We start from the raw sequence: 26808 nt of genomic DNA on the forward strand, positions 1-26808 counted from the left end.
TAATCAATTATTATTGATACATATTATTTGACATTGAATTTATAACAATAATATCAATGACATGATAACAGCTATGGTTTTATCTAAAAGCCTTCAGGGCAACGCAGTAAAGGCCTTTTGAGCAGCAGCAGATACAATATTATTACAAAAACAACTGTATTGCAGGAAATGACATATATCCCCGGGGTCCATTTGTAAGACGCATTAGATATGCTTGTTACAATGTTCTTGTGTGTGATTAAATTGAAAGCTAAACAAGCTTGAAACCAGCTCTCAGCTCATTGTGCCCGATACTCTCGTATGTATTACCATTTACGTACATAATTTACTGGAAAACAATTCCATTAATTTTTATCGTGTATTTTATGAATATAGTTATTTCATTAGATAAATGATATATGACCACACTGCGTGCCATACACGTAATTTTCTAAATTAATAAAAACTTGAACATTAATTCGAGTCTCATAATGAGATATTAAATCTTGACGTATAAGGTACCTCGACATAGTAGGTAATAATTATGATACTAGGAATGACTTGGTGTCTTTAGCTTTTACATTTAAATTAACACGCATTCATAGTATAATTTATTCAAATCATACCTTCATAGGAATCATTTCGTAGAACAAATTTAGTATATAGACAATTCTCATAAATAACTATTTAAATATTTGAATTAACAAATACTACAATTATGTGGTTTTACTCATGGATCAATCAATTTCAATCAATTGGATGATTATTTAAATATATTAATGGCTTAATAGAGTTAAGAGAGGACTATGACAAACAAATTTCATTACAACAAAACACGAGCCAGACTATGAGGAAAGAAAGGGAGGAAACAATTCAATTATAAAATTAATTTTCCTAAGCAATTTAACAACCTTTGAAATTATGATTACATATTGACTGCGAGCCGAAATGGCCCAGTGCCTAGATACTTGAATATTATACGACGATTACGGGTTCAACCAGCCTCAAAACCACAGAGTTTTCATGGATTTTATTTGTGCTAATAATTCATCATGCGCTCAGCAACGAATAAACATAGTGAGGAATGAAAATATGCCACATGTATATTGACCAATCCACATTAAATAAGCTCCAAAATATACTCTTTAAGTAGAGAAGAGGCATTAGACCTGCATTGGGATATTTATACTGTGTTAGAATTTTATATTACTTTTTTTATATTGATAGTGGCTGTCATTCATCTCAAAGTTATAAGCGCAAAGTACCAAAATGCTTGTTTATTAAAAATATCCTCAAGATCGAACCACTTCGATTCAATGTAAACATTCGGAGCTTCTCCTCCGTCTCAGAGACGATTGTGTTGAGCAAGGAAAAACGAAACGCGCTTGTAATGATTCCTTCGTTGTCATGACAATATATCGGTAAACATAATAACACCACGTCCGCGGCGCGTCTACATTCAAAACGGGCTTCTTGTACGCCTCCAAATTGAACAACCTCATAGACGTAGACACCTTCAGAAACAAATTTGTCTCTCGAGACTCCACTAGATCGTAAAATGTACAAAACAAACTTATTTGAATGCGTTATTTTTACGCTTTAAGTTGCTGTCAATTTAAGACCGAGTTTCATGTTTAGTTTTGACATTATTTTAGCTGAATAGCTTCAAAGCTATATTAAATGGAAACTTGAATGAAAACACGTTTTAAATATATATTTCGTTAAGTATAAAAATATTATTAATCTTTTATAAGAAATCAAATTCATTTAAGTGAAAATATCTAAAAAACAAAAAAACTATATATTTTAATAAGAGAATGTAAATATAAAAAAATATGAGTTTGAAAAAGATAAAAGCAGTCTACGTTTTTCTTTTGACATGAACGCGTGTCGTTAAAACTTATAGCAGATAGATCGTATGTATGTGCCGCCACCATTATGTGCCGCTACGGGCGTTCGGTAAGAGACAGGTGACAATAAGGCTTGGCGTGGTCGATGCGCAAACAAAGCCCTACAAATACTAGTTTACGGGTGGTTAAAAGCGTCCTGAACACGCTTGGCTTTTTTAACGATGTAACATGTAGCTAACTCCTCTTATAAGCATTAAATCTACATCTAATCTTAACTATTAATCCATATTTTTTTAAATCAGAAGCCGTAATACACAGTTACAATAAAGATAATTAATTTAAAACAAAAATGTAATAAAATATATATTTTTTTTATACAAAAAAAAAACGTTTCAGAATAATAACTTCCTAAAATGCAGATTGTGTGATTTTGTCCGGACTCGCTCCAATACCAATTTCGTCCATCACCTCTCACTTTATTTGATTGTCGTGTCGTGTCAGCGAGGCTTAACGCTATAAAATATTTTAGTTGTTATCTGGGTAGTCGGCTGGATAACATATTGAGGTATTTTCAATTGTTGCTGAAAAAAAATCCACCATCTATCGAATACTATTATTACGTATACTTTTGACGCAACAATTTTATAATAATCAAACCCAGAAAAGTGTGTCAACATTTTGTGCTCTTTAATTCGTTTGAATGATGAAAAGCTAACATTAATTATAAAAATAACATATTATCAATTCAAAATTTTAAATAACCATCAATTCGTTTCAAGCTATTTAATCTTTTGATAAAAGGAAAGACATTCGGAAGCACTTCGAATAGGATGTCGATAGAAAAACTTGCTTTTGAAGCATTGTTCTTGTGAACACTTAAGTAATTGGCTCTATTTTAACTTGTCCATCCAATTTCTCAAGGAGCTGAACAATAAAATTACCATCCACTAAAAGGTTGTATCAGTGACGGAGTGCTCCTCTGCAACTAGAATGTAATTAGCGTGTAACTTTTCTGGGTAATTGCCAAATTAACAGAGAGCTCGGAGAGTTGGTAAATTAGAAATGACGTCACGTTTTTGATTTCGTTTCGTATACGATGTGGTAATAATGTTAGAATGTAATGTTTCTTATATCACACGAAATTTAGTTTAATATTCGACTTATATGCTTTGAGTATTAGACACTGATTTTGTGAATCATTTTCTCTTATGCTTAGTGTTCAGATATGAGCAGTGGACTACCACAGCATGGTGGATTAGCTTCCTCAAACCTACCTCAAAATGAAATGAAATGAAATGCGTTAGCCTAGCAGTGGGATATTAACAGTCTATTCGTTAAAGGTAAAGTATTTAAGGTAGGTAAGAATAAAGACAAAGGTAAAATAATTTGAAAATCAATCGTTTATGAAATTGGTCGTGATATACAAACATATAGACCAATTTTTTGACATAAGAAATAACTTTGACGGTAACGGTACGGACATAAGTAATATGTGTTTTCACGACACGTATTAGTATGGAATTTAATCTGACAAATCGTTAAATTAGGTCTTAATAACCGTAATTATGTTAATATCAATCCAGTTATTTTTATTGTGTTGATATTGGAACAGCAGACAAGCCCAAGTGAATTATAACTGAAGACACCCAGTCAAACCCTGCAAACAACAATGTATTTTTTGCTACAAATTGATCTTATGAAGATTTTTATTATTATTTTGATGATATAAGAAACAGGGCCAGGAAAAGATAAGGATGGCATTCTGCCTCATATATACTCACTCGTAAGGAATCGTCTTGGTGTCATAAACTTTGTAACATTCCTCTTGAGATATCCGAGACATTTACAGGCTCCTGTTACTTTTGGCTGTATTCATATATCATTATCATAGCGATACGTTATATCATAATATGCAGTATAATTAACGATAATTAGCCTATTATATTATGATCGCAGCTGCATAGAAATTGGACAGTATTTGCGCTTTTTGGCAAACGTTGAGCGTGACTACACAATAGAAAATAATCTCTCATTAAATATTATAAGGTCTGTTTATTTGAACGCACTGATCTCAGCCTCTACCAGACTAATATGAAAAAAATATACATTTATTGAAATATATTATATAGTCAGTAAAAGGAAATAAAAACGGTAGAGCGCCAAAATTGTACTTTTGAGATATTATATTTAAAATAAAAACATTCTTTTTGAAAGCGGTAGATGGCCAGATAAACGAAGGACCTGTAAGAAATATTAAACATTCCTTACATCGCATCCACCAACCTTGCGAATAAGATGTTATGTCCCTTGTGCCTGTAGTTACACTGGCTCACACACCCTTCAAACCGGAACACAGCAATACCAAGTATTGCTGCTTGATGGCAGAATAATTGATGAGTGGGTGGTACCTATCTAGACGGGTATGCACAAATCCCTACCAAAATGTAAAAATCCTTATCCCCAATGAATTTTCATTATCCCTCATTTTCAGAAAGTAACACTCTAGCCCGTCCAGTTTTTCACTATCACTATATGACCTACTACCTAGCGTCAAGCTGTGACATACAGGCAGTGGAGATGTTTATTATATATAATGCACGGAAAAGTCTATGATAAAATCGCATGATTTGTGTATGATATAAAAATTCCTCGAGATATAGCATATATGGCCTATATAAGATTGAAGACTGTAACTTGTCTTTTAAAGGAGTCAAAAAGAAAATTTTCGTATTTATATTTCCACGAAAACACGAAACCTTCATCCGTCCGTGACGAACTCTTGGCAAACAGGCACACATGTCTTGTTTTTAGGGATCCGTCTTCCATGATTAGCTCTTCATTAATAATCAACTTTAAACGCGAAGGTACGCTGTACAAATTCTTACAGTACTCTGTTCTATCACAGAATTTTAATGTTGAACATTACACATGTTCATTGTTTTGTTATAAAAGAGAGATTTTGTTGAATTTTAGTTGTTGGTTCAAGAATTTCACAGGAAGGGTAAAACTTGGTAACAAAAGGGGCAATAGATAACGATCGAGGCGTATCAAATATTATTTTACAAATAAATTAACGGCGATATTGCAACACATACTAGCTATCGTATCGTAGAAGCCGATTCAACATACAATAATTTTGAACTTCATATCCTATCTATCTATCTATATAACTATCCTTGTGAATTATGATATGCTTACGTTTTCTTTGTTAATTATATTAAGCGTATATATGCCAATTAACAGCTTATTTTGTCTGTGTCACAAATAGACCACCTAATAGCATCATTATCAAGATATATTTTTTTTTTAATAAAACGCTTGACAAAATATAATACAAAAAAAAAATACTTTAGAAAACTAGTAAGAGTACGGTACCTACCCATACGGTAATTAGTTTAGTTAATAATTATTATATTTAGCGACATTGTGAACTGACGAATTTGAAAATATCATTGAATTGACAGATAATCGGTTTTCTTCAACAAACTTTCATTGAATTTGTTAAAATTGTCAAATAACATAGTTAGACATTAATTTCAAAGTTCTCTATCCCTTCTTGGATTAAGACCTTTCCTGTTGAGTTAAGTATTTCGGGTTTACTTCGCCTTCCTATATTGTTTCAATGCTCCATTGCACGTAACTTGATATAATTCTCCCAAAATGTCCGTACTAATAATATAAGCAATGAGAATATTATGCTGTTACGTAAATATAATTTATTTTGAGAATAAGACTTACAAATTACAATTTAATTTAAGCGTCCATCATTTAATTTAAAAGTGACCATATACTTTATATAAAAAAATATCGTCTGAAATTTATTACATTTCTGAGGTTTTAATCTGTTACTTATATTTTATATAATATATACTTACACTTATACTACTATAAAAAGGGGGAATTTTCAAACAGTCGTGGAGTGGAGACGAAGGGATGAAGCCAGGAATACCTACCACCGTACTTGGAAATTAATTAACCTTATGACTATTCGTTAACGACGAACGCTTACTTTTAAAACTTATTTTAAAACTCTACTTAAAACATATAAAAGAAAACGAACAATCCGCTTAAACTCATAATGAGATTAAATCAATTGTCCTAAACTCATTCATTCCTCTTCAATTTGCGTGTTCCGACTCGTGTTACTATGCGTAGGTTAGATGGAGCTGATTTACGTGGGATTGTAGAAAACATACGTACAATACTATTTGCAATGAGGTGGTTATTTTGCCGTTAATCTATAAATATTTAATAAATATTTTTTACAATTTTTATAAAAATAATATATAATAATCTTATATATAAAAATAAGTGGCATTTTTCGTTGTCACTTTATAACTCAAGAACGGGCTCATCTATCCAAACTAAATTTTCAGGGTTTGTTCAGACTATTTAGTAGATGGTTAATATGAAGTTTGCACAAAATCGGTCGAGTGGTTCTTTATTTATCACATTTTTTGTAACAAATGATTTCAATAAATGGCGGGTCATTTTGTTAATGGAGATTTTTTAGACGGGGAATTGTCTGTCAAATTAAAAGAAAGTATCAATTAAAAATGAGTACACTCATCCACCAGTTTCAATAGGTAATACGTCTTAATTCAATTTATTATTTCCAAATAACCCATGGCATAATTAAATACATATTAAATACTGGCATGTAACACAATTTCTTATTTTAAAAATGATTGAGCTGTCATTAGAAATAATACAAAAAACAGTTAGAACATCGATTCATTTCTTAAAAAAATATATTACTTAATTGCTAGCTATTTAAAAACTAAAATCATATAAATATTTATTTACGTTTGTCGATTTAAAAGTAGCGTGTACTTTCAATTTTTAAATTTTACTCAGTTTTTTAGTGCGCTGTGGGTGTTTCATGTAGTTAGCAGTTTTTTTTTAATTAAATTGTCAAACGCATTTACACAAACGGTAAGTTTTGAACTGTTGAAGTGATTACATGTATGTGTGTTTCTTAATTTGAAAAATACATATTACTGTGTATTTTATTATTTTGTAATGGATTACTTTATTGACATTTTTTTATACATTGACAACGAATGCAATTATATAGGTACAGGTTGAAATTTTGTTGGTTGTTTTCCCGCAAAGAATTGACTTTTGAATTACTTCTTTTTTATTTTTATTTTTACGCGAAACTGAATCGATATCTTGCGGGAAAATAACCACCAATATTTCATCCCGTATATTTCCAGACACACATATATAAATACTGATACACCACTTAATGTAGCAATTTGTTTTCAATTTCATTTTTTCTTTTGTATATGAAGGATGAAGGATCAATGCTACGAGCCAGACGAGCAAATATAGGTCGGCGAACGCGTAATACAAATTATGTGACATCATAAAGACGATCACAGACTGCAGATGAACGCACACAAGCTAATGCATCGCAGTGTGAACGTAGTGAACGAAATAGATCTGCTGACCCTGTGCCTGTACTGAATCTTCCACGGCGATCACGAATACGTCGTGCTACTTTATCTGAAACGATGTGTGCTGCTTTTAATTACAACAGTCAGATTGATTATAGTATGTACGGATACATTGGAATGATGGACGTAATATGTCCACATTGTGATGCGGCAAAATTTTCAGGTGAAACGCCCGGCATGATTTGTGCTAATGGCAAAGTTAGATTGCCAGCATTAGAAATTCCACCAGAACCATTATATTCATTAATATTTGGGACATCTCAAACATCGAACCATTTTTTGAGTCATATTCAACAATACAATTTGGCATTTCAAATGACTTCTTTTGGTGCTACTAAAATTATTAGAGATAATTTCATGCCGACGTTTAAGGTAAATACTTCAACTGGATTGTCCCATATTTATATCAATCTTAATCATAAAGTATTCGATAGTTTTAAAAGTTCTTATTCAACAACCTAAATTGCATACATGTTACAAATTCTGGGCCAGATTTATCATCAAGTTGGTTCGTTATTGCTGTATCCCGACGCTGATTATCAATTTTTGCAAATTTATTTTATTGGTGATGAAAATCGTGAATTGGATCAATGTTGTATAATTGTTTCTAATACAAGACGAGAAATTATTCGAGAGCTACAATGGTTTTTCCTTCAGCATAACGCATTAGTTCAATTGTTTCAAATTGCTCTCGATCTTATGCCATCTGATAATCACAAAATCGTAATAAGGGCTAATAGAACACCTTTTGGAGAGCATGCCAGGCGATTCAATGCACCGACAATTGATGAGGTTGCAATTGTAATTGTTGGTGATCAATTTCAATCCCGTGATATTGTATTTCATCACAGAAATGAGGAATTGCAACGTGTTTCGGAACTTCATCGTAGTTATGATTCATTCCAATATTGCATTGGAAAGGTTACGATGGCTACCATAACAATATACCAATGACTGATCCACAAACCGGTAAATAATTATCCTATTTTCTGTGTGTTGACATTTTCATTTTCCAAAGTTACATTTTGCATTTATTTTCAGGTCTACATATACAGAAAAAAGTTAGTGCCATGAATTTTTATTCGTATCGATTGATGGTTCGTCCACAAGCACAAAATTATATCTTGAGATGTGGTAAACTATATCATCAGTACATCGATGATATGTATGCCAAAATAGAAACTGAACGTCTTAATTTTATTCGTTTCAACCAAGCAAAATTAAGATCCGAAGAATATATTCATTTGCAAGATGCGATAAAGAATGATGCTAATGTAAATGACATCGGGCGATAATATAGTCAATATTGCCATCTTCGTTTACTGGTAGCCCACGGCATATGAACGAATATGTACAAGACGCAATGTCTTATGTACGAAAATATGGTCGACCTGATCTGTTCATTACATTTACATGTAATCCGCAGTGGGATGATATTAAAAACAATTTATTTGAAGAACAGTCGACAACTGATCGTCATGACATTACAGCACGTGTTTTTCGGTAAAAATTGAAAGCACTTATGGATTTAATTGTAAAATTATGTGTATTTGGAGAAGTGCGTTGCCATAACCCTTTTTTGCCACTCCATTGAATGGCAAAAAAGGGGATTTCCGCAAGCACTTGTATTAATTTGTCTGGTACATAAAATAGCTCCGGATCAAATCGATAACGTTATATCAGCTGAAATTTCCGATCAAACTGTTGATCCAGAGTTATTTCACGTTGTCGTTAAAAACATGAGTTTTTAACGACAACGTGAAATGTATCATACATGGTCCGTGCGGTGAAATAAATATGAATTCGCCATGTATGATTGATGGAAAGTGTTCGAAACGATACCCAAGGCAATTGACTTCAGACACAATAACGGGCATTGACGGATATCCGTCGTATCGACGTAGATCACCTAACGGAAATGGAAAAACTGCAATCATTAGGATGCGTAACCAGGACGTTGAAATTGATAATCGTTGGATAGTTCCGTATTGTCCATTATTATCAAAGATATTCAATGCTCATATAAATGTGGAGTATTGTAATTCAGTCAAATCCATTAAATATATTTGCAAGCAATTGGGAGAATATATACAGTACATCCAAAAAATGCTGAGTGTTTTTATTTGCGATTGTTATTAGTTAACGTCAATGTCCCAAAATAATTTCAAGAATTGAGAACAGTCAATGGTCATTTGTGTCAAACATATCGTGAAGCATATCAACTCTTGCATTTGTTGGAGGATGATGCACATTGGGATTCAACACTTCATGATGCATCTACTTCATAATACGAATGCTATTTGCCATTATATTATCAACGTGTATGCTATCAAATCCACTTGAATTATGGAACAAATATAAATATTATATGGCAGAAGATATTTTAGTTCATATGCGTCATCATGCAAGAAATCCTGATTTGTTGATTACCTTGGAAATATACAACGAATCTTTAATAATAATTGAAGATCTTTGTCTAACAATTGCAAATAAAGCATTAGCACAATTGGGTATGACCGCACCAAATCGTGACATGCATGATTTGTTTGATCGAGAATTGCAACATGAGCAGGAATTCAATTCTAATGATTTGCGTTTATTTATACAATCGAATATTACCAAATTGAATATTCAGCAAAAACATGTATATGACACAATCGTGCAAGCCGTTTCCAATAATTCAGGTGGATTATATTTCTTGGATGTACCTGGTGGTACAGGCAATACGTTTGTTATATCATTAGCAACTATTCGATCGGAACAGAAAATTGCATTGGCACTTGCATCATCGGGAATTGCTGCTACATTATTAGAAGGTGGTCGAACCGCACACTCTACATTAAAATTGCCATTGAAAGTACAGATGATTGAAACTCCAATTTGCAATATTTCGAGAAATTCTGTAATGGCAAAATTTCTGCGATTAACGTCAATTATTTTAGGGGATGAGTGTACAATGGCTAATAAAAAATCACTAGAAGCATTTAATCGAACAATGCAAGATTTACGTGGTAATCAACAGCTTTTTGGTGACGCTTTGATATTCAGTCCAGTCATGATTTGATGTCAGGGGATTTTCGTCAAACATTGCCTGTCCTTCCTCAATCAACTCCTGCTGATGAAATAAATGCCTGTTTGAAGTCATCAGTTCTTTGGAGATATGTACAAAAATTGACACTAAACATTAATATGCGTTTTAACCTACAAAATGATCCAGCTGCCCATGAGTTTTCAAAACAATTGTTAGAAATTTGTGATGGCAAAATACAAATCGAGAGGACCAATGGATTGACCGCTATACCAAACATTGCAAAACAAAAAGTTATTGCCAAATATGATCAAAGCTACGATCTTAACTGATCTAAAGGTGAAGTTTGTTTGATACCGCGTATCCCTATGATTCAAACTGATATGCCATTCGAGTTCAAACGATTACAATATCCTGTTCGTTTATCATTTGCGATGTCCATCAACAAGGCCCAAGGGCAAATACTTCACGTTTGTGGTGTGAATTTGGAAGAATCATGTTTTTTACACGGCCAACTTTATGTTGCCTGTTCCAGAGTCGGTACCCCCAGCCGTTTATTTAATCACACTCAAAATGGAAAAACCAAAAATATTGTCTATTCAAATGTTTTGAATTGAACATTTTTTAAATAGCTAGCAATTAAGTAAATATATTTTTTTAAGAAAAGAATCGATGTTCTAACTCATTTTTGTATTATATGTCTTTATACGTAGCGAAGCACGTACCGGGCCGCTAGTATTAATATATATACATATATAATATATAGAACTTTATTAATATTTTTAAGTTTGTATAACAATTTTTAATTTAAATTGTTAGTATTAATTTTAATCCATTATATAATAGAAAGTTTTACCTAAAAATTAAACTTACCTATTATTTTTTCATCAATATTCGGAATCCCGGTAAGATCTACCTGGTGCATCATGAGTGCCATTATGACAAAACGTCACCTAGTGCCCAATCTACCAAAGCTTGTAAAGTATCTTTAAATTTATCATTCATTTACGTAAAAGGACATTCCAACAAATATAAATAATCGGCACCTTAAGTTCAACAAAACCGGGGGCTGTTAAAAATTTATAAAGTGTGTAATTGAATTATTGTGTTATTATTTTTTAGGTAAATATTTATGACTAGATTTCGAATATATAGTATATTTGACAGTAGTATTCAGATCAGATATATTTAGTTGGTTACTTTTTTATGTAGCTTTCTTTTCGTCAACGTAAATTTAGATAATTTCATCGGACTTTTGGGTTAATTTTTCGTTAGTAACTTTTATATTATTACTGTTATTCGTGATAAGGTTCATCAAATAAGGAACTTGTTGGGATAAAAATTCGAAATGTGCATTGTTCACGGTTACCGAATCCTTTCTAGATTTACGTCTTTTTACGGAATGACATCACTAACAATATTTGTATTATTCGCTATATGCTTTTCGCTGTCTAAACTCGTTGTTGAACACAACCATTTTTTGGTTTGTATATTCTTCGATGACGGCTATTAGTTCTAAATTTTCATTTTTCATTTTTACGGAGAGGCTTCTCATAGTCTTAAATACTTAATTTAATGTAGTAAAGTACACTATATATAAATTTTAAAGATCGACTTATGACGACGTAAAAAGACGGCGCTATAATGACATAACGGCACCCAGTGCTTAACCTTGTAACAAGTTTAAAGCAATCAAGGACTCGTCATTATCGGAGAGGAAGTAGAAAAGCTGATTTACGGCAGAAAGATCGGTGCTTGACTCAAGATGGATTCCGGATATTGATACAAAACAAATAATAAAATGTATTTATGCTTGTGTCAGAATTATAAATCATGTTGTACCTTAAAATATTTTGCATTTCGATGTGTTACTTATATAATCATAGAAAAATATACATTGAAAAGAAAAAATATTCTGTTTTATTTATGTTTCCCTTCCATACCGCGGAGTGTTCGTCCTTTCCTCGTATATTAGAAACTTCCGGGAGTTTCCAAGATACGAGGAAAAGTCGCGAAGGACTTACCCTACAAAATATGATATCTTAGAGTGTGTTATTGATAATATATTATACATTGAATAAGTAATCCGTGTTGATGTGAATCTGTTTTTCATTTTAGTCACATAGTTGGGCAAACGGATAGCTTGAGACGCTTTGCAGAATGTAATGGTTAAGGTGTTGAAGAGCTAAATTCCTACATATGTCTTACCACTAGGAAAATAACTGTAATAAATAATAATTAACTTTTTAAATATATAATATTACCGAAAAATATTAAAATTTGATTGTTACAGCCGATTGGTTTTGTATTCGACCGTCTATTTTGCGTTAAACAATTTTTTGTTGCATACAATTTGGAATCGGCGTTTTCTTCTTCGATAATATAAACTATTTTGAGAATTATTTCTTTACGACTTGTTAGACAAAATGTTATAGCTCGGCTAATATAGACAACATAAATATAATTTATACGCTATATCACTTTGGAACAACGTATCTATCTAGCAAATATATATATATATATATATATATAAAATTAATGGAATTGAATCCTGACAAACAAATTTTACTTCTTTATAATATTAGTATATAACTTGTATAAGATTATTAGTAGTTGTTCTTCCTTGTTTCATTGTAGTGAAATTAATGAGTATTATTAGTAAATATTTTTTAACAAAATATACATATATAGCATCAAGGTAGTATACGTGCTACGCACATACGACGGAGTAGAGAAAAAAATTAAGTATCAAGTAGCAATCTGTGGCTTAAACAATACACTAACACCAGTTTATTTGAATTTATTATGTTGTAATCTGGTATCGCGTCTTTTCAATTAGGCTGGACCGATCGGATGAAGCGGGCGGTTGCATCGCTACACTTGTCTGTGTATAATATTACATTTAGGGAACTATCGAATAAGAACGTGATAAAATTAATTTGATTTAATTTAAGCAATGCTTTCGCGGAACACGAATTTTTCTTTTAATAATATGCCTGGAGCATTATTCAGTTATTCATTTCGGAACGTCACATTTTATTTAAATAAATGTAATTAATAAAAAAAATACATAGAAACCTATCGTTAAAATATTAATAATAAAATTAATCAATTCCTTCTACATATGTAATATATTTTTAAATGAATAATTTTACATTTAATTTAAGACACAATATCTTAATAAAGTTACAATATAAATACGTGTTAATATGGAATAACATGTCGACGCCCATTTTTTCACGAATTTTAGATATTTATTTGTGATCATCTATGACATACTTTTAAATGATATTATAATTTAATTCAAGAAATGCGCAATAATTTGCGCGAGTAAATGTATTGATGAGGGTTTATATTCGTTTATAATAATATTCCTCTAATTGGCCATTGCACTGTTATCAGAGGTAGAATTTATTGATGCATTCATTGATTTGTGCACTAAAGTAATTGCTGGACTGTGTGGTTATCTCTTTATCAAAGTGCAGTCATGTGTATACATTTAATTGTCATATTAGTAATACTGTTCAAATTTACAATTATGTTAGAATACGCTTCGCAGGTCACAAATGATCATATAGATTATAATAATTATTACTAATTTATTGCGTTCAATTGAGAGGAATAAACTTGTAGTATATATTGGTTTCATAGTATACGGCGTTTCAATTCTGTACGGTATTGTTTAACTATATTTATGTTAACTTCGTAATCCTTTGAGCGGTTTTTATATTCGTTTATATTTGCGGAATTGGTTTTTATTTTCGTTGTACGAAATTCTTGACGGTTGGGTATAAAAAAAGGATTATGAATGTAAATTCTAATATCTTAATTGATATAAACGTTGTTTTATGTTTTTAAGTATAATGTTTAACATCTCTAAGGATGAATAATAATTAAATTATACATTTTTTATATTTACATAAACCTAGTATATTCGAAAAGCTTATCTGATATTCTAAAATCATACATAATATGTAGTCGTTTGAATAAGTATTCGATCCATCCATTCATATATTTAGATTGAAAAAGGAAATATAAGATAAGGAAATATAAAATCTTATGAATTTCGTGGAAATTAGTATAGTCGCTCGACAATTCGGTAATAATACTGAATTACACTATAGCAGTCATTATTAGCCAATCATAATCCACTGCTCGACAAAGCCTCTCCAAAAATATTCCAAAGTTCCCAGTTCTCCACTTTTCGCATCCAGTCGGGTCTCGCCATCTTATTCAGGTCATCGTTCCACCTGGCTAGAGGATTAAATATGTGCAAAACATAACATCGACTTGTTCAATTGCTTCGCGTAAGAAGGACATAAGAACAAATATACTTTCCTATTTATATTACCAATAAGGATCATTGTGCTGAGTGTTCTGCTTAATAAAAAAACATTCTTATATTGATTTTATATAATTAACAGAATTTATCTTTCGCAAAAGTTACATACGTACGATGGAAATGTTTGTAACTTAAATACGTTGTGAACTAGCATTCCACGTATTCGAATTTTGTTAGTAGTGGTTTAGTTTTCACCAAATGATTTAACTTTGGTAAACATTATTTGAAACTTTGTGAAATCAAACATTTGGAACGTTATATTAATTTACTAATTGATGTTATTAATTTAAAAGACGTAATAAGTATTTTAGTGTATCTTATTGTATCAGAAATTTTATATAACCGCTTAAATTAATTTGTGTAGACCGGAAGACGGGTCAAGGAGCAGTACTAATATTGTTTTGTTTAATTTCCTGGTATGAAAAGGCCAAAAAAATATTTTATAATAGTATTGGCAGTCAAAGGTTTCTTCATCCACGGAATTAGTCACTCTTTCCTGAAACTTGGTTGCGTTTGCGATCCCTGGGATTTTCGACGTCACCTTAGTCTTTCTCATCTGCATCCTAAGACTTAGCATTAAATAAGCACTCACAAATTTGTATGTCATTAGTGGAAAATCGATCCTATTTACCGAGAAATTCTCGGTAAATAGGATTACATCGTTTGCTAATTTGAGGTGAAAGATGTACATCCTTTTAATTTTAATTTCAGACAAATCCCATGATAGGATTTCTGGAAATTCCTATAATTTAGGGCAATTACTCGATTGATATAACATAACATAATTATATAATATATTTATGTCCATAAAAAGTCAAATTTCATAAATTTAAGTGGCATTTTATGGTTTAAATCCACCGCTTAGTAATTGTTATCGCTTAGCGATTTCGACATGAGTAAATGACTCCAAAACGTCGTATTTCCTCATTAAAGTCCGTTCTAAGCCGTTGCTGTTAAGCCACGACAATAATTATTAATTAAAAACCAGGAGACATTTCTGTTTTCTCTTAATTAACTGGTGGGAGGGCCATTATCGATCAAATTAATTTATTTAATATTAGTACTCATGCAATGTGTACACTTTAAATGATTTAGAAATAAAATAAATTAAATACAATAATGTAAGGATGATTTTAATTAAAGTACAAGTAAATTCTATGTGAAAAATTTCAAGGAATTCGACAAACAAGTGTTGATGCCAATCTTAATTTAAATCTTAAAGCCAACATTTTTCTCTAAATGAATTAAGATATATTATTAATTTTGTTTAAAATTTATTATTGGTTATAATATTTTAGATAAAAGAAAATATAATAAGGCACAAGTATTTTATCTTTTCTCCGGGTGGGTTTTTATTTTGAAATTCCACCAGTTGTAAATATCGTTAAAGAATTTCATATAAAAATTGAAAAATTGTTCTCGTCTGAAACAGAGCTAAGGGAAGACACAGCGGACAGTGCTTAATCTGAAACGGCACTAATATTTGTCTCATATTTCAAATTACTTATTTGTCCTGATTGCGGTTCTGAAAGAATTATTAGAACGTTGGAGTTAAAGAGTTATATAATAAATAACAATTATATTGGGTCTTAAAATTTCGTCTCACTGCCTCTACTAGTCACAGAAAGGAGTAATTCGTTACCGACTTGTAACAGTTTTCTTTTTAATGAATGTAATGTTTTCTTATATTTCTATCGTGCAATTAAAATTATGTGACTCACTCTTATTAAACTTAATTCTTTTCTTTTTAATAGTGTTATTAATATTTTTTTTAAATTGGTATTTGATCGGGAGCTGAGATGGATTACCATGACTGCGTATTCAAACCCAGACAAGCATCACTGAATTATGTGTACTAAATTTGTGTTTATCATTTGTCTTAGCGGTATTGGAAAACATCATAAGATAACCTGCATGTGTATCCACCAACCCGCATTGGAGCAGCGTGGTAGAATATGCTCGAAACCTTTTCCTCAAAGGGAGAGGAGGCCTTAGCCCGGCAGTGGGAAATTTACAGGTGGTAATGTGAGTGAAAAAATATGTGCAAATGGTAAATAATCAGCAACCCCTAGGAAATTGAGGTCGAAAAGAAATATTAACCATTACTTAAATTTTCAATTTGCAACCAAACTTTACAGGCACACACAGCCTGTAGTTACATTGGCTTAGTCACCCCTCACACCGGAATACAATCGTGATAAGTTTTGTCGTTTGGCGGCAGAATATGTAATGAGATGTATGTATGTATATAATAAGATGTATCTATCCAGACGAGCTTGCACTGAGCAGTCTTGTAATTAGAAAGATAATATGTGCCATTTTTAACGATAAACAATTCTGGAACAGATATAATAACAATACATTATGCAAATATATTATACGAAAATTGTTAAGATGTTTTGTTATCATAATATCACGGACGCCGTTCAGCTTATAAAATTTTCTTTGCAGAGTTAAAACTGTTATACATAAATTTATTATAATGAGTCATTACAGTTGCTTTGCTAGTGCTAACTTAGACTGATGTTTAACGGCAACTTACGTAGTTCTTACATTAGTTATATTCGTCTTTAATGAATGGCTAAGTCATTTCAAATTTTATGAATTAAGGAAGTGTAGGGAAGTATTAAGACGTGAAATCGTAAAAATGCTATTATTTTTTCCATAAACAAATTCATATTTAAATGAATTTATTTTATAAATGTACAGGACTCAAAATTGCAATGTACTTTAATTCACATAACATTTGCTTTGTCAGCATACAGGATTAAATATAAAGCTACTAACGTTTCGAAATACCCACTGACCGAATATAAACCTTATAAACCTATTAGTTACTCTATTTTACAAATTTGATCATACCATCAAAGCAAAACATACATACAATTCTATTAATGTAACATTATGAAAAATGTACGTATAATAATTAAGTTAGCCTTAACTTTATATTAAAAACGGTTTTAGAATTTTATCATAAATGTTTCGTTTAATATTACAGTTTTTAACCCTTTGATAATTATCTTTCTAAACGAACATATAAACTACATTAAGGGTAATTTTTATATGCAAATATAGATTTATTAAACAACATAAAGGTTGCATGGCAATAAACGATAACTCTATATTGTAGGCTACGTTTCCATTATTGTATTTTAGTAGAATACATAATATTTAAGTTCTTTTAGATTTTATGCAATAGTATTTATTACAACGATCATCGAAATGTTACGGATAACGGGATTAATGTATCGGAAAACTGAGGACGTAGGAAGAGGCAATAAAGATTTTTCGACTTCATTTTTTACATTGAATTGTGGTTTTACAAACCGATCGGGAGCGGTTAAACGGTTTAAAGGATTTTTTTTCATTTATCTAATACGGTTAACTGAGTTACAATATCATTATTTTATTATTTATTGCATTCAATAAATCTATACGAATACCGTAAAGAGTCTAAATTTTGAGACTTAGTCTATATTCGTAAAGTAATCTCGTAGGCCACTGCAGGCATGATTTTGGAGTATTGGAGTTGGAATATTAGCTATGTATATATAATATAAATATACACAAATCAACCAAATTCATGATGATTTGCTTTACTAAGTCGTAAAGAGTTGCAAATCGTGAATAGTTTGCGTAATTTTTAGTCATACGGATGTTCTAAAAAAATGTCTGGAATAGCATCTATCTTATAGGCATAACTCACAGTTTCTATTTTTATAGCTGCCGATGTTTTTAAATAAGGGTAGAGAAGTACAAAAATTTGTATGATATTCTTTTTTTCAAATAGCGAACAGATTTGGTTGAATTGCAGTACAAAATAAAACCTTAAAGTTTATACCAAACTGTATGCAAAGCCAAATATTCATTGTATCTTAAGGTTGATTCATTCGTTTAAATACAAAAAATAAAAAAGTCTCAAAGTGTATTACTTATAAACTAAGGCCTTTTCTTGCACACATGTTGCAGTATTTCATTTATATACGTAGACATCTCTAGTTACCTTAGCCGCCGAGTGTGATAATATTATTTAAAAGGCCATTACAGCCCACAGCAACAAAAACTACGTGTTGTTTGCCCCAGCTTAAACCCGCAATATGTGGTAAAGATTGATCACCTCCAATATCTATTAATTATTATAAATTTTGCGTAATAATAAAATAAAACAGTGTATAAATTTTTAAATAATCGTGAAAGTTTTCGATAAAATGCTGATTAATTTTTTAATGAAGTCAAAGATAGAAAGATTCTTATTTCATTTTACAATAGTATCTTAGTTATAGTAGGTCTCTCTTAATTAGTTACAATGCCCAAAATGATTATTGACATTATATTATCTAGATATCCGATTTTATTAAAAATATACGATTTTCATCACCATGTTAATTTAAAATTAAAATGAGGTAGCTGGAAAGAAATTGACATAAACGATCAACAAATGTTTAATGGAGAGTAATTTCCTTCACTAGGTGGTAGGCTTCGTAAGGTGGGTACCACCCACTCATCAATTATTCTCCTGCCACCACAGTAATACTTTATGATTGGTGTGTTCCAATTTGAAGGGTGAGTGAGCTGGTGTAATTACAGGTATAAAGTTATTAACATAACATTTTATTTCCCATGATTGGTGACACGTTATCTTTATATTCTTTCTCCGTATATTTTTAATTTTGTTATTATTCAGACATTAGTATCAGTCATTAATCCATTGCGTATTTTTTTTTCTTTTTTTTTTTATAATTATTAATGGTCGATGACAACATATTATTATTATTATATCTATTTGAGTTATTCGTTTCTTTACTTTAGTTATTAGTTTTAGGGTAAATTGGTATTACGTTTCACACAGTGTCTTTTTTTAAAATGAGTATACTTATTAGTACAATGTACCTTATTCGAATTTCAATGTAGACGTTAAAAAATCAAGTTATAAAGTTTTCGACTTATGAATGGTTTCCAATTAAACGGAATTTGTAAAGAAATATTCGACTTGTATTATATTGATATCGAATTAAAAGGATTACTTCCTATTATTTTTATTTCACCTGAAACATTTGATGTATATTTCCTACAACAATCGATAATCAGGTAAATAATTACAAAGACAACGACGACTATGGTAGACTATGACACAAATAACTGTACTTTTGTAAAACTCAGAATAATTTATTGGGTCACAATACTAAAATTTACTAAGATTTTCCTCATACCTCTTATAGAATACAAGCACTTTTCACATTCGTTTATAATATTTCCTAAATCTTAAGGCGAACCCTCAAAAAGCGTGACTGTAGCGTGCATTAAATTGCGCTAGTTGATTTTTTGGGTTTGCAATTTGTGAGGGAGTTGGAGACTGGCCGAAAACTGCATGCCAAAGGCACATTTGGAAGAAAACGTGACCGCTACGCTACAATGGATTGTGCATATTTGCACATAATCATTAATATTTTTACTTTGGTAATATTAACGTTACGTAATCATGGCATTGTGAAAGGCTTGTTTCAAAACAAATTGCCAATGACGTATATCCATTGCCAACAAATAACTCTGCTACTACAATTGCTCGACGGAATCAAATTGATGTGTGAAGTGTGAAATGTTTAAAAAAACTGGTGTTTTTTATATTTTAAATTTATGAAGCACTGGTATAATTTGTATGAAGCCCTTTGAAGCAACCTTTAAATCTTTGAAATCTCTACATTTCGTTACCAGCTTTTACATTCAAAACAAACGCTTTTCTATAATTTATGGAAAATATTATATAATATTAAAGGCGCAGGAGGAGACCGTAGACTGGGAGTGTGCTCCGCCGGAGAAGACAGGGGACAAAACTTCGGTGCTATGAGCTTCTTCTCTCCCTTGTTGATAGCTTCGCCTAGTCTATGAAGTTTCTTTTACTCTGGAACCCTCCACTGGTTTTTATTGGATATGCCCGTGCACTTGACACTAGTGAGCCTCTCACTTCATATGAAAAGCGTTTATACAGCCAAACCAAAATAAAGTGGTTGTATTTCTAATTTATTTTACGGCCAATCATCGATTCCTGCATAAGCGCCCTGGCATCTTCATTCTTCTAGTCGATAGATAGATAGTTGACGGTATAAGCGAGTAATTTCCTTTATTCTTAATAAGAATTTAAATTTCACCAATACTATTATCAAAAAAAAACATTTTGTAAGTTTTAAGACACATTTAAAGAATTAAACGTGAATGCTTTAATACTGTATGATATTTGAAGCAATTGAACCGCCAGCGATATGTTACGTAAATAATTTTAAGCTGATAATCAATCTTTCAAAACGGTACTTATAATAATAACTATTTAAAACTAAAAATTAACTAAATCAAATACTTACTACTGAAGCACTTGCATATTCAATTTTAAGTACTGATTTGGATGAATTCATACAATAGAACGAATCGTGCAAAACGTCTAATCATACGTTTCACTGGATTATTAAATGAATGTTTCATAAGTTCATATCGGTAAAGTATAGTCTATATTTCGTTCGTTAATTATGCAATGCGTACTTACGTATGGCGCTACCTGCCTCGGACGTGAATTGCTAGTCCGGTTATTAACTTGTATACCGTAAATAAGGTTTTATATGTGTACAATATTCCGGTACAATAACGGCCAGTACATGCTGCTAGAACTAATTTCGTGTAACAAAAACTATAGTTTCCCCTGAAATACAACGTCCGTTGGTTATGTTTATACAACCGAATCGTACCACATATATGTAAGCTGTTGTTATTTAGGATTAAATTCTAATTTTATAAATAGATAATATTATCATTAGTTATTTTTTCAAATAGCGACGTAGTAGATACGGTGACAGCATTGAAATTTTCTAGATGTATTAATAATAAATCATAAGAACAAAGGAAATAGTATTTTATAGATTTATAAATAAATTATCAAAATTTTACACGACACCCACGTACGCGCCCACGCAATGTTGTCCGAAGACATAAACTTTAATTCTATTTGATGAAAGTATCGTACATATATGTCAATATTTATTTAGCTTAATCTACTTACTATGTGAGAGTGGTATAAGGGTATAAGATTTACGTATATGTAGAATGAATTCGCATCGCGTTAATCTATTTAAAAGTTCCAAGCACAAATGCTTAGAACTTTTAAATAGATTAATGTGATCAGTCACGACAAATCGTGATGGGTTTGAAGAAATGACGCAGTTTAAAGTAACAGATTAAAATTGGCATCGGGTTCCATGATTTTTATAACCGTACCCATATAAAGTCGGGTCGTACAGCTAGTATGGTATACTGTTGTGTTGGCTTTTTTGATATATCGAGCGTTATGTCAACTTAGTCGAAGCAAAATTTGTTCGGGTGCCTTCCAAGCGGGCGTTATAACTATATCAGATATGAAAACTTTTTGCGTATTATATGATAATATGAAGATTGAAGTATTTCCAAAAAAAAACAGCGATAGCATATAGGATTAGTAAGAATTTTTATATTAATAATAATGGAATAAATAATCTAAAAGTTTTTTTACAATAATTCTCATATAGATATATAAATAGGTAAAATTTATTCGTTTGTATGAAGGAAGTAATCTCCTGAACTATTGGTCAAATAATGTTTTGTTCCCTTGTAAAAAGCTACATTATTCTTGAGTGAAGATCCAGAGGTTAATCCACCAAACTATTCAATGCAAGTTTGTGGATACTATTTTATATATATTCAAATATATAATGATATTTGAATAAAAACATTAGAAAAAAGAGATATTCGATATCGATATTAATAGTATTAAATGTTTATGTAATATTAATTAAAACAATACTATATTATGTATATAGGCATATGCTAATAAAAAATGGACTGTAACTGGACATCCGGGAGAGGGAGTTTTGCACATCGAAATAGATGACTATTGAAAATAATTATAAAAAAAAAACAGTAATTTGTTAATAAAATAAATATATTTTTGTTATAATAATAATAATAATAATATATAGCAACGAAGTATATATATATGATACACTACGCAAACACAAGGGAGTAATGAGTGACGGCAAACGAGACCGTTGTGCCGTCACGGCATACGTCTGTCTTACTCCCAAGGCGCACCGAGAGATATTTTATACCAATAGATGTAGTATGTGAATTCGAAAACCGTAAAATAAACTTTGTTAAAGGAACCTAAGCAATAAGGTTTACGAATCTCTTTATAAACTTAAGTATACCTTGTCTTAAATGTTGTATTAATCTTAATCGAATAATTTTTGAATGTTTTAATCTATTCCCTAATTTTCAACAATGATATTATATGTGATATAATCATTATTATTTAAATTAATACAGTACGCTTAAAATTTCGATAATTTTATTTTAAATAGAATAGTAGCAATGTTACATACTAATAAACCTTACCCTTCCAATTAATCTTTTAGCTTGTGCTAGAAGTAGGAATGACAATAGGGGTCAGGATTAAACCTGTGACTTTTTACATCTCTAGACGGCCCTTATACCATAGCGGTATTGTCATATAAAAATTCACTCTTGAAAATAGAACTGCTAAAAAGATTTCACATAAATTGCCAAAGAAGAATTATATATTTCGCACGAATATTTACGAGCAAAAATGGATGTATGTACAGGCATACTAATAAAAGTCACAATAATCTTTGCATCCTATGTTCACTGACTGAACATAGCATATACAGTCGAATAAAAGATGACCTAAAGAAGTATAATAGATGAACAGCAAAAACTACTCTTCTTCGTTTGACTAAAGGCCTTTTTTTCCTTTGATAAGCTTTTTCTCCAGTACGTTATTACTCGTTTGGATGTAGCGCACCTGGTATTTGTATCGTTCACAAATTCGGTTACCGTTCCTCTATACTTTTTATCGTGAACTCTTATTCGACACAAAATATGGGTAAAGCTAGGATGCTATGAGGAAAACCGTTTACGTGTTAAATAAATATACAGATTTTCGTTTTTTTTTGTTAAATAGAAAACAAAATAAAAATAGTATAAAATACCTGTTCTTTTTATTGTCAAATAAATAGCTCAACGGTGACGGAGACGCCTGGTGCCGTGAAAGTCATAGAGTCGGTCTTGTGAGTTATTGTCGTCCCCAAACTACTAGCGCCATTTTTAAGTATATGGGAAGGTTTATTACATTTTTAGACATTAGGATAATTTGAATATTATTAAAATCAAATGCAATATCTATATACAAATGGAAAAAAAATCTATGCATTATGTTTACTGTGAAAATTAAATAAGCCAAGAGTGATAAGATATGTCATAATTTTTTCATGAGTATATAAAGTATTTTGTTTAAATGGACGATGGCTCTTAAATAAGGAGATTAGGATCTGAATATATTTTATTTCAAATATTCTGTTGCTCTAACCATATTTAATTGCTAATTATATACTGAATAACAGTATAACGAATTCCGACGATTATTTATTAAATGATATAAGGACACGCCCATTTTTAAATATAAGATTTTACGAAATAAATAATATAACTTTTTATTGACTCAATATCAAATCGATTCCTAAAATCGAATCTTGAGTCGGACTAATAAAGGATTAATCGATTTTTGAATTGATAACGTCTCGAAGCACATTTAACGCTCTTTCTGAGTAGTGAACTAAACTAAACCAGAGATATGATCAGGTCTACTCGGCTCCAATCGATAGCGAGTGTTAATTTTAAAATTTACAATATACATATGATGGTTTAAAAATATCTTAAAGAACTTAAATGATCAAACTATGGAGTTTATATGAACATACCGAACATAACATCGCAATTTGCTGTGTTTGTTCATCCAGCATAAGTCAGATACAATCTCTACCTATATTGGCTGTATATATTAAAATATTATATATATATATATATATAATATACGTCCACTTTTTTAATAAGATTGTTTCTGCGTAGAGTTCAATTTAATCGTTTTTGACTTATTGAATATTCTGTTCTGTACGGACATCGTTTGTTCCAGCGATTAATATTCAAGTCGTAAAAGGAATTACAAACATTGAGGTGTTTAGTGTGCTTTGTGCGCAGATACATATTTAAACTATATATATATTTATATATATTTAAAATATATTTCTACATTGCTTAGATTATTACTAAAGGATTTAAAATCATACAATTTCGCAAAAGCAAATTTTTCTTAGGACTGACCTCGATATACTTGAAACTTGTATGTGTTCAATAAAGATTGGTCTGACGATATATTTTTTATATATGTAATATCTATTTATTTCTTGGGATTTAAAATCCGGCAGGTATGACTTCTTCAGTATATTAATTATCAGTACTTTACTTCCTCGGTCTAACGAGAGTATCATAAAATAGATAATGAAATAGTAGCGTACACGTCCGAGGTAAATTTGGCGAAGACATGTTTGTTTAAAGTTTAAATGAAAACTGTGAAGCTTGCATGCTTTAGCTTGAAAAATTTTCTGAACTAATTAAAAATATATAATTATAAAATTATTCAGTTACAGGTCTACTGGCTGATGATTCTATCAGGTGCTATAGCGTTCAATTTATACTGAAGTGTAGATATTTTTGAAAACATGCATTTTAACAAATAAAATTTGTCAAATATCAGTAATATTTGTTTAGGATTTTTTCTAAACATTCTATTAAATAGAGACTAAACTTTTGATTTGTTTGAGTAAATGATAAATATTTGACTCTCAATGCATTTAAAAAGTGTCGTGAAAACGGCTAATCCGGCAGAAGAGCTCTTAAATATGTAACACAAAAGTATTGAACTACCGTCGTTTCGGAAAATCAATTTATTAAGTCGTTTAAGCATATTTTCACATAAAGAATGTCATTTAAAAAAAAAGAAGTTTTTGTGGTATTATAAATTAGCTTTGCTTCAAAAGTGTTTATGTAGTACTAAAGGCCGCTATATTCAAAATAATATATTTTAAAATATCTCCTTTCATTATAACCTATAACTAACTAAGGCTAACCTCCCAGTGAATCTAAAAATATTCCTATATTTCTAAGACTTGAACCCGTTTACTACTATACCCTGCCCTAATGCTTCGTCTAAGCTAATCTTACTTTTACTAATATAAACGCTCTCTCAAAACTTGTCTCAACTAGTGTTGTTGTAATGTATCTGGTGATGAAATTTGAAAGTCCACCCGGATCACGTCATAGTAGGGTGTCACACGGCTCTGTTTTGTTGCGTGGTTGGGCCTTTGTTTATGCATAAACTCACGCGGCTCAGACATACGGCTTGGCACGGAATCTAAAACTTGAAGCGGCGTGCGGAGTCTGGTTTCGTGATGCCAAGCCTTTATCTTACCTTTCTTAGCTGTCATCTAGCATCTTTTATGGTTGAAAGTACGATGTGTTGTTAAAATATTTATTAGCTCTTACTATCCAGACGAGCGAGCAACATTATCAGGAAATTTAATCTCAATCTCATTGGTTATGCTGTCTATCAAAGCATAATAATGAACATTATTGTTTATGTTGAATACCAATATTTGTCGAACATGACTGTGTCGTGTCTGGAGGTTGAAATCTAATTTTAACGTGCAAGCAAAATGACAAATTCCATTTCTCGATTATTCGATACAAACAATGAACTCAATTGGAGTTTCGAATTGACAGAGTTCGGACATTTGAAAGTCACGTTCCAGTTCCATGCGTTACATATTGACGATTGGGTATTAGTTTGTTACGTTTTTCAAATTTGAATATAATTGGAGTGTAATTTGCTTGCCACTAGTAACAATCAGACTTTCATACTAATATTTGCATTTTAGATTATTTAGTGACTTAAAAAGAAGCGTGATAAAAGCTTCCTAACTTTTAATGAAAAGGTAAGGCTTATTACACAATAACAGATACACCTATATTGTATGACTTGATCTAAATATACATGTATATTACATTTATGTATAAAATTAATATTCTTTCATGAATTTAATTGTCATGTTAAATCATTTGCGGAAAAAATAACTAAGTAACTTTGGAAATTCTTGCAACCAACGAAGGTAGAATCAAAAGGATTTACGCTCAAAAGAATCGAATCAAAACATTTACTTTAAATAATGAAATAAAAAGGCCGATAATTGCTTTTGGGTTATAAGAACGAGGGATAAT

The sequence above is a fragment of the Vanessa tameamea genome, chromosome Z (genome assembly GCF_037043105.1).
Source record: "Vanessa tameamea isolate UH-Manoa-2023 chromosome Z, ilVanTame1 primary haplotype, whole genome shotgun sequence".
In the NCBI taxonomy this organism is placed as follows: domain Eukaryota; kingdom Metazoa; phylum Arthropoda; class Insecta; order Lepidoptera; family Nymphalidae; genus Vanessa; species Vanessa tameamea.